Source organism: Cryptotermes secundus, unplaced genomic scaffold, assembly GCF_002891405.2.
Source record: "Cryptotermes secundus unplaced genomic scaffold, Csec_1.0 scaffold4899, whole genome shotgun sequence".
NCBI lineage: Eukaryota > Metazoa > Arthropoda > Insecta > Blattodea > Kalotermitidae > Cryptotermes > Cryptotermes secundus.
In genome coordinates, this window is record NW_019721097.1 from 82,487 (window position 1) to 91,798 (window position 9,312).

At 43.6% G+C, this 9,312-nt stretch overlaps 1 protein-coding gene across 2 annotated transcripts in view; it reads right to left on the reverse strand.

The window, feature by feature from the left end:
- LOC111875382 (monocarboxylate transporter 10) overlaps positions 1 to 8,222 on the reverse strand; it is an 86,270-nt gene extending 78,048 nt beyond the window's left edge. The window contains exons 1-2 of one of the 2 annotated variants that reach the window (XM_033755795.1): positions 8,142 to 8,190; positions 5,546 to 5,854 (exon numbers count right to left, since the gene is read on the reverse strand). The gene's annotated coding sequence lies outside the window, so the exon portion shown is untranslated. Of the gene's footprint in view, positions 1 to 5,545; positions 5,855 to 8,141 lie in introns of both variants that reach the window. The other variant, XM_023871597.1, reaches the window with a different exon arrangement.
- Positions 8,223 to 9,312: the final 1,090 nt, after the last annotated feature.

The following is a 9,312-nucleotide window of genomic DNA, read 5'->3' on the forward strand; positions in this document are numbered from 1 at the left end:
GTTCATGGAGGTAGGCCTAGGCCCACTGGGGCTGTAGTGCTAAGGGGGGGAAAAAAAGTAGTAGTAGGTGGTGGTGGTGGTGGTGGTGGTAGTAGTAAGAGGAGGTTTATTAAGGTAATTAAATTAAGGATCAGACAAAACCCCATGGGCGCGGCAGAGGGGTAACCAGACATTTGACACTTCCCCTTGATTTCTAAAAAATAATCAAATTTGAAATATATATACCAAACACTAATAATTGACATTAAAATTATTTTTAAATAGTAAAGATAATAGTATTAAACGGTTTAAATGCAAGTTGGAAAGCAAATTTTTCAAGTGACCCCTCCCCTTAAAAAACTACTGGCGGCGCACATGGACAGGCGAGGAATACAGCAAATGAAGAAATGAAATTCAATTGGAAAACCTTAAGGAAAGTACAAACTTGGAATATCTAAACGTAGACGGGAGTATAACATTAAAACTGGCGTTAGAGTAACTGACTGTGAAGTTCTTATCAGAGATAAATTGGGCCAGGACAGGATTCAATGGGCGCGCTTTGACAATCACGGTGATAATGTTATGGGTTCAGATGAGTAACGATAACCTGGACAAAGGAGACCCTACACCGCGGATCCCACCATGACAATTTCGAAATGACAGACTTGCCAACACGTCCACAGAACTGTGCCTTCAGTTATACCACGCAGTGGTCACTGCAGAAGGATGGCCTTGAATAACAACAATGAACCAGAGTCACATATTCAGAATCAAGTGCACGGTAAGTCCTCTGGCACAATTATGCCCGATTTATGAGAATCGCCTCATGTGTTCATAACACTGCATATTTATTTCTTGTGTTAGTAATAACGCAACATATACAACTGTTCATGCTGACTTCCTCCCCCCCTTGGCACTACAGCCCCAGTTGGCCTAGGCCTACCTCCATGAACTCCGTTCACTTCGGTTTTTCTCGATCTTACACATTCGGTAGGACTCCTTGGGCGAGTGATCAGCTCGTCGGAAGGCCTCTACCTGTAGACAAACACAGAAAAACGCACACAAACATCCATGTCCTGAGTGGGATTCGAACCCCCAATCCCAGCTTCCGAGCGAGCGAAGACAGCGCATGCCTTAGATCGCTCGGCTACCGTGACCGGCCGTTCATGCTGACTAGTGAGAAATATTCCAGGATGGGTACTCGACTGAAGATACAACCCACACCGTCTATGCATATGTGAGGTCTAACAATAACCAGAGGGGTACGCGGTTGAGGCGCTATGCTACAAGCCAGAAGGTCGTGGGTTCGAATCCCGATGAGGTCATTAAATTTTTTCAGTTGACCTAATCCTTCCAGCCGCACTATGGCCCGGGGGTCGACTGAGCCTCTTAAAAGAAATTAGTACCAGGAATCTTCCTGGGGGGTAAAAAACGGCCGGCGCATAAGGCTGACCTCAGCCGATTGTCTATAAAACGTGGGAGCCTCGATCTCTCACAACCCTGTGAGCCTCCACGGCCTGTTACAGGGATACCTCTACGTTTTTAACAATAACCAGACTGATTGTCTTCACCAATAACTGGCAACATTGGTGCGTTGAAGCGTGGTGGATCACGTGCCCATATAATGTCAAACAGTCATTGTGATTCTGTCTGTTTTACGGCAACAAAAAGTGTTTCAGATTATGTTTGTCATAAAATGGGGAGAAGAGAGATCTGCTCCGACTTTTCAGCAAGAATGTAGAAACAAATCGAACGTTTGGGTACGCAAAGCATAAACTGCATGCTTAACATGCATGTTCAGCAGAACGGATCATCAATGGTATGCTAACGTTCAAGCCCACGTAACTGAGAATTTCCTGATTCGTACAAGTTACCTGGTATTGTTAAAAGCTGACTTCCCACCGCGGTGGCCCGAGTTCGGTCATGTAGGATTTGTGGTGGACAAAGTGATGTTAAGGCAGGTTCTCTCCGAGTACTTCAGTTTCCCCTGCCAATCTTCATTCCACCAGTTGCTCCACAATCACTCTCACCTATCTTCTGGGGCTGGTACAATAGGCCAGAAGTGGCCGCAGTACAAGGCCCACCCTATTAGTAACAAAAAAAATAGTGTGCGATGTTACTTGTGCCACAGTTACGGTAATCTTGAGAGTGTAAGAACTGTAGTTACGACTAATGAAGATCCAATAAATCGATTCACCAATCCATACCCGTGTCTTAGTCACTGTGACACGTGACACTATATTTATCCCTACTTATTCTTATCCGTACAATGCAAAATCCATTTATCATTATCCGTCTTAGTGATAATACTGACATATTATTTCCTCTGACGGATCAATACATTTACTTATTCTTATTCATCAGACTGTTCAATGAGTATACTTAACCATCTAGCTGATCAGGATACTTACCCGTCTGGTGGGTAAATACATATACCTACAAAACAACAAAAATCCGTGGTTTTAGTTCGCAGAGTGAACTACACCGACCGAGCGACCGCCGCTTGTCGGCGAAGTTAGTGTCAACTTTAGAGGATAGAAGGTGTCGCGTGGTCAGCGCAACGAATCCCCACGGCCGTAAATTTCGGATTTCTAGACCGGAGCGGCTATTTCCTTGAAATAGCTCCTCAATTATGCTCACGTGGCTGAGTGGACCCCGTTCCAGACCCACTACTTCTCACAAAATCTGGTAGCGCAGGGAATCGAACCCGGGACCCCAGGATCTGTAGGCAGGAACTCTGACCACTAGACCACAGAGGCCTACACGTATCTAAATGACAGATCAGTACATTTATCCTTAATCCAACAACAGGAGACCGAACAGGGTGGCCGAGAATGCTCTATACTTGTATTCGGGAGGTGCTCTACTCGAATCCCGGCCGGAACACCGGCTATCCTACTGAGGTTTTGTGTGCTCCTCCTCAGTCCTTAACAAATCCCACGATAGTACTTCAATTATGCAACGCCCGCTTCCTCCCAAATCCTTTTCAATCAATTTTCATTCATCTATCAACCGTACCATTCGACGCTATATGATCTGGGGTCGGGTAAGGTAAACTGCTGCTGGTCCTCGCCAGCACATTCATTCTTGGTTCAGTCCCGAGGGAGTCATGACAATCTTTTATTGTCTCACGACTCTGGGAGTAGTGCAATCCACTTACACATTACTGAATATGCCGTTAAAAAACACCCCCCCCCCGTCAAACCTAACAGGATGGTAAAGTGAGATATTGGTTTGCTGCATATATCACTCTATTGTATGAGTATTAAAATAGTCAGGCCGTGTATTACACAAAGATAATGACGTCACACGTGTTCATTACAGGTATTAATCATATACATGTGTCCGACGGAAATGTTTAAGCCATGTACGTATTATATTCGGCACGTGCGTCCCAAGTATTAACAAGGTGAATACGTCCGTGAAATAGCACACACGAACGAGATTTATGACGATTACGAATCGAAATATATCAGTTTAAGACGATGGCTAGTCCCGAAACTGTGGGTCGCAGAATGAACCTCAGAAGAGGCTATCAGATACAAGCACAAATACAGACGCAAAAAAATAAAAAAATTAAATTAAATTAAACGATTTTCAAATCGCATCTTACATTTCAACCAGAAAATTGCCAGGTTTAGATCCGAACGAATTTAACTCTATTGGCTTTTATGAAATCTGGTTCGGAGAAAGCCAAACCCTATTTAAGGCACATCTGTCTCCTTTGTGTCCTTATTTGTCCTACCAAATATAATATTCAGTCGAAACAAAGCGAGTGTACTCGTATCGTTAATATAAACGGCCATTAAAGTTTTCGCCAGTTAGTGGCGACGTACCAAGTGGACTGAGTCTCACCCCATCCCAAGAAACTAAAAAAAAAAAAAACTATAAAATCCATTAAGCCTAAATTCTAGAGGATTCTGACGATGGTGTAAAGCCTGTCTACCAGTAACCGACGGGTTGGACGGCCGAGGAGTCGGAATTCGATTCCTGGTAGGGGCAAGCGACTTTTCTCTTGTTCATGACGTCCAGACCGGATCTTGGGCCTAGCCTCCTACATAGTGGGTACCGGGGGTAAAGCGACAGAAGCGTAAAGCCAACCATTTATATCAATGATGCGACAAAGTTTAGAGTGCTGGAACTATGCTGCCAACCCCCCATCAGTATCCATGGCGTGGTACTCAATTAATTAACACCAGGGATAACTTTACCCCTATCTATCATACATTGCCAAGAAGAAACACTTGTGGAACCTTGGCTCTATTGTACGTAGGGTGGTATTAAGAGTGAATAATTTTCAAAGAATTTAACTGTATGTCTGCAACTGTAATTTCTTTTAAAACTCCTCGACTCGAGTCACATATATGTCTATATGTCTCATCAGTCTTTAAGGAATGCATACTGTTGTGTATTTTACTGCATATAAATTATGCTATTAATTTTAGTCCAACACAACAATTCACAAAATAACTCACTCACACTTTGTTGTGTACAATTGAGTTTTATTGGTGTAGAATACAATGTCGCTACATGTTTCGGCTACGTATCTGGTTGAGGCACTATGCTACAAGCCGGAAGGTCGCGGATTCAAGTCCCGATGAGGTCGTTGAATTTTTTCAATTGACCTATTACTCCCAGCGGCACTATGGCCCTGGGGTTGACTCAGCCTCTAACAGAAATGAGTAAAAAGTAAAGGTATCTCTGTAACAGACCATGGAGGCCTATAGGATTGTGAGATGTTGAGGTTCATTTTCTAGACAATCGGCTCATAGATGGCGGCAAGGTTGTCAGCCCTACGCGCCGGCCGCCCTTCACCCCCAAGAATATTCCTAGTACTCATTTCTGTCAGACGCTGAGTCGACCCCAGGGCCATAGTGCGGCTGGAAGGACTAGGTCAGTTGAAAAAAATCCAATAACTTCATCAGGACTTGAAGCCGCGACCTTTCGGCTTGTAGCATAGTACCTCAACCAACTACGCTACCGCGTGCGCCTTCTAACAGAAATGAGTACCAGAAATATTCTTGAAATATTCTTACAAGATTCTCTCTCTTCCCAAAGAATGCTGGAACTTATGAACTGACACCACGACCCCAAGTTACCGAGCGTCATCATCGAGTAAGCAGCAATCCTGTTTTCTATTCAGGACATCCCGAGTTCAAATCTCGGTCCCGAGACCGACTCTCCAGAGTTCAGTTCTCCGTAGTCTTCCTCAGCCCCTCTAGGCAAATGCTGGGACAGCGCCTCAAATTGCGGAGTCCTTCTGTGACTACTCTGAGTAGAGAAGTAATTTACCGCTGGCCTTCACCAGTCTATGAGTGACCTAGTGAATGTCACCAACACGTCATACTAGTCTCCATGTTTCTTCCTCCGATTTCGACAGGCGTCCAGCCTTCAGTCCTCATGAATTAAGTCTCACGCTGCTGTTTTCCAACTGCTCCCTCCTTAGGGCTGCTCGTTTCGGACGGCTCCCAGGTAAGGCACTAGTCGTCACAGGTGTATTACTACCATCTTCGTTCTATGGTGTCACTGAATCATGTACATCATATCGCTGATTCGGGTGACTAACCTGTATGGGCCCTCTCATGAGGGTCGAAACTTCGGTGAATCTCCTCTGGTGCGGTGCAGGCTGGCTGATACAGCCATACTTGTAGCCCTCCTGGTAGCCCGCGGGGCTAGACAGACGGCCGTTGCGCGTTTCCATTTTGTCGCTGACCAGCTTCAGATGTTGGTTGGCGTAGTTGTGGATGTCGTGTAGCCGATGGTGGCTCGTTTTTCCTCAGGTAAAGCTCCGAACAACAGGTCACATGGCAGGCGCAGTTCTCTCCCGAGCACTATGTTAGCTGGAGCCAGCTCCGTAGTGACGTGCGTGGATGCCCTATAGGAAATAAGGAAGATATACAGAGTCATATCGTAGTCCCTCAGGCGCTTCTCGACCATTTTATATAGCTTCACCGTGCCTCCCCACTGCGGTTAGAGGGAGAGTGGATGGTGGTTGTGCGTTTCTTGCTCACTCCAAGGTATTGCAACACCTTCTGCATAAGGCGAGACTCCAAGTTAATGCCCTAGTCCCGCCCGGTGACGCAGCAGTTTTTCTCTGCCTTGTTCAGCGTCTTACTGTATTGTCCGCTCTTGGATGTCCTGTACCTGCGACAGTACACATCCAATTCCGACGTTCCTCGCGTCCGTGTTAACGATGGACTGCTGGTTGCGGACAACCGAGGGCAGGTAAGGCACAAAAGTCCTCCCTCAGTGACTGGAAGGCGGCCTCTACCTTTGGTTACCATTGAATGGCTTCTTTCTCCTCTGCGAGTCTAGTCAAGAGTTTCCCAGTGTCAGGAAAGCCGGAGATATACCGCCTGTAGTAGGTACACAGGCCCAGGAAGCTCCTTAGTTCATGCTTGTTCTCGGTGTCTGCCACTCCCGTACGGCCTTCAACTTTTTTCGGGGTCTACGGTCATTCCCTGTGGCAATAGAATGTGCCTCAGATACCGTGCCTCTTTCTGAAAGAGTTGACACTTATCCGAATTGAGTTCAAGGTGGGCCTCTAGGAATTGTTGGAATCCTTTCTACAGAGTGTCCATTTGTTCCAGAACAAGTGGCCAGTCTGATGTACGTGCCGAAGTTATATAAGGTGGGCCTGTGGGTCCAGAAGTCAGTCCTCTTCGATGACAGGAGAGGACTGTGTGAGCAGTCAGACGCCTCCTATTGTAGAAGAAGAGGTCCCATTTCTGCGCACATAAAAATCTAGGAACGAATGACAATTTTCTGATGAGTCCCGACGGGACCCGAAACCAAGAATAACTGTGCTGGCGAATGCCAACAGCAAATTACTGTACTGTACTCCACTGTAGAGGAGTCAGTGGGTGGTAGCAGCCAGTCACCAGCCAGCGAAGACAGCAGCCTTTGAGAACGGAAGTAGTAAAATGAAAATCCACTGTTAGAAGCAGCTACTAAGTAACGATCACGTGAAGGCATAGGAGGCTATAAAGACTTGGAATGAGCTATAGCTATTTGTGAAGTGAGCAGAGCAGTGAAGGTGCTGCAATTATTTGTAGTTACGAGACATAAACGTTTAACAGACTCAAAAGTCAATCCAAAAACTGTGTCTAGTATAAAAATTTAGGTTTAAGAATTGTTTCAAATGTCACGGACGGAAATACTGTACCACCAAAATATAGGGCCTCTGTTATGTAAATTTAGAGGCACACATACTGAATATCTTCTACAATAAATTCAGTATATCTAACGTAACCTTACAGGCATATTTACATATGAAACGCCGCGGTCCACCTGTTCACGTCCATTGCTTCCTGCTTCATTTCAATAGGTCATGGAGGTTATTGTATTTTAAGTTAAATATATAATAGATCTCATATTATTAAAAAAATAGTATATCAGTTTAAATTACTGGTACTCGTTTCGTTTCGTTTCGTTTAAATTTATATATCAGAGCCCTTAGGCTAGGAACACACGCAGCGACATCGGTCGTATGACGTCCGTACGGTTCATGTCGCATTAAGTAGTAGAATGTAGTATAGTGTAGCTTTCATACGTGACGACATGCGACATCTACCGTACGACAGTCGGAGAGCAAAGAAATGTATCTGGTTGCTCTAGTGTGAAAAGGAGGTCGTACGGCAAAAAAATCGTACATTTCTCCGTATGACCGATGTCGCTGTGTGTGTTCCTAGCCTTCTAGCCTAACACTTTAAACCACTTACGTCCTTCTATTAGATTACATTTATATGTGTAGGGGTTGATGTTCTCACAGCGGTGGTTACGAAGGTAACTATCTTCACGATAATATCTTGCTCGGCTTATCCGACCCTGAGAATGGAAGCGATGCGTTCCTCCGAAACGTCGGTAGGCTTTCAACGGACTACGCGGCGTTATATCCCAGAAGACAGTACTCTACATTCGTATTTATATACATGTATATGTGTAGCTACAGAGTGCTGCATAATTAATAATGTGCTATTTCATCATGCGATGAACAGGAAATGTTTTTTGAATGCAGTATACAGAACGTTTCCATACAGACCATGCCTTTTATGACGTCAAAATACAACCGTACCAAAATAAATTCTCATCAACACATAATTCACCAGCTATAATTTAACTTAACTTCATATCTACATTTAGGGTGATAAATAGTATCTCACCTTCAGTTCCACAGCGATTGTATGTCTCTTTCTCTCCTCTTCCACCGTATGAATTCCTACTGTCGCCATTTTGGAGCTCCTTCTAAAATGCAACCCTGGTTCCCTACGCTAAGCGAATGTAACCAAACCCAACCACAAAACACTCTTAAAAAATGTCCGTGTAGCTATGATCGGCTATGATGTCATAGATTAGCACGTGGGAAAGGAACTAGGAATGCGGTGTTCCAAAGAAGGAACCGCTGGCAGTTCATTTACATTACAAAATCGAGCACATTTAAGAAACTGAATTTGTTAGTAATAGGATGACATATTTTAGTAAGATATTTTGGTGTGACAGTTTATTCTGGGAATATTTAGGCTTAAGGCAGACAATTGGGAGAAGCTCTGAAATTTTACTCTTCGCCAAATACTATTAGGATGATGAGATATGTTCATGGGAAGACGAGAAGTACAAGCGGAATTATAGTCGGAAAATCTGCAGGAAGCAGATATTCTCGTGTCATTACTCAGAGAACTGGTTTGGAGGCGAAACGGAAACGTTGACAAAAACATCTGACTACAGACCAGTACCAATACATTAACTTATGGAAAACTTTGTTAATGAATTATAAATAATAGTGTATTTCCTTAAACGCCAGCTAGGACAAAGCTCTTCTCCAGAATAGCAAATAACAGATTATTTAGGATACAAACATCGATGAAAGGATAATATTAAAAGGCAGCTTAAAGAAATTAGATGTATAATAGTGTCATAAGACAGAGACAGAAAATTTCAGTTCATTCATAGTTTATTATTCAAATTCATCATACCTTTTCTTGCATGTGTTTTAATCTACTTAATGACGCTGTTTCATGCGAAAATAATAGAAAGTCATGCTCCTGTAATGCAAATGAGTTGGCAAGATAGACTTAAATGGTGATCATGCAAGAATTTGAAGATGATTTCAGGGAACTATCCCAATATTCGCCTGAAAATACCAAGAAACAAAATGAAAACTTTAGCCAAGATTTGAACCGGGAATTTTTCGTACACTTACCTGTTGCTATTCCACTCTGAAATTCCTCAGAATTTGATAAAGCATCATTAACTTAAGAAATACACAATACAGAATATAAAAAAATCTTTATCTTTTTTTCCTGAGGGAAATAGAGCAAACTAGTGAATTCACAG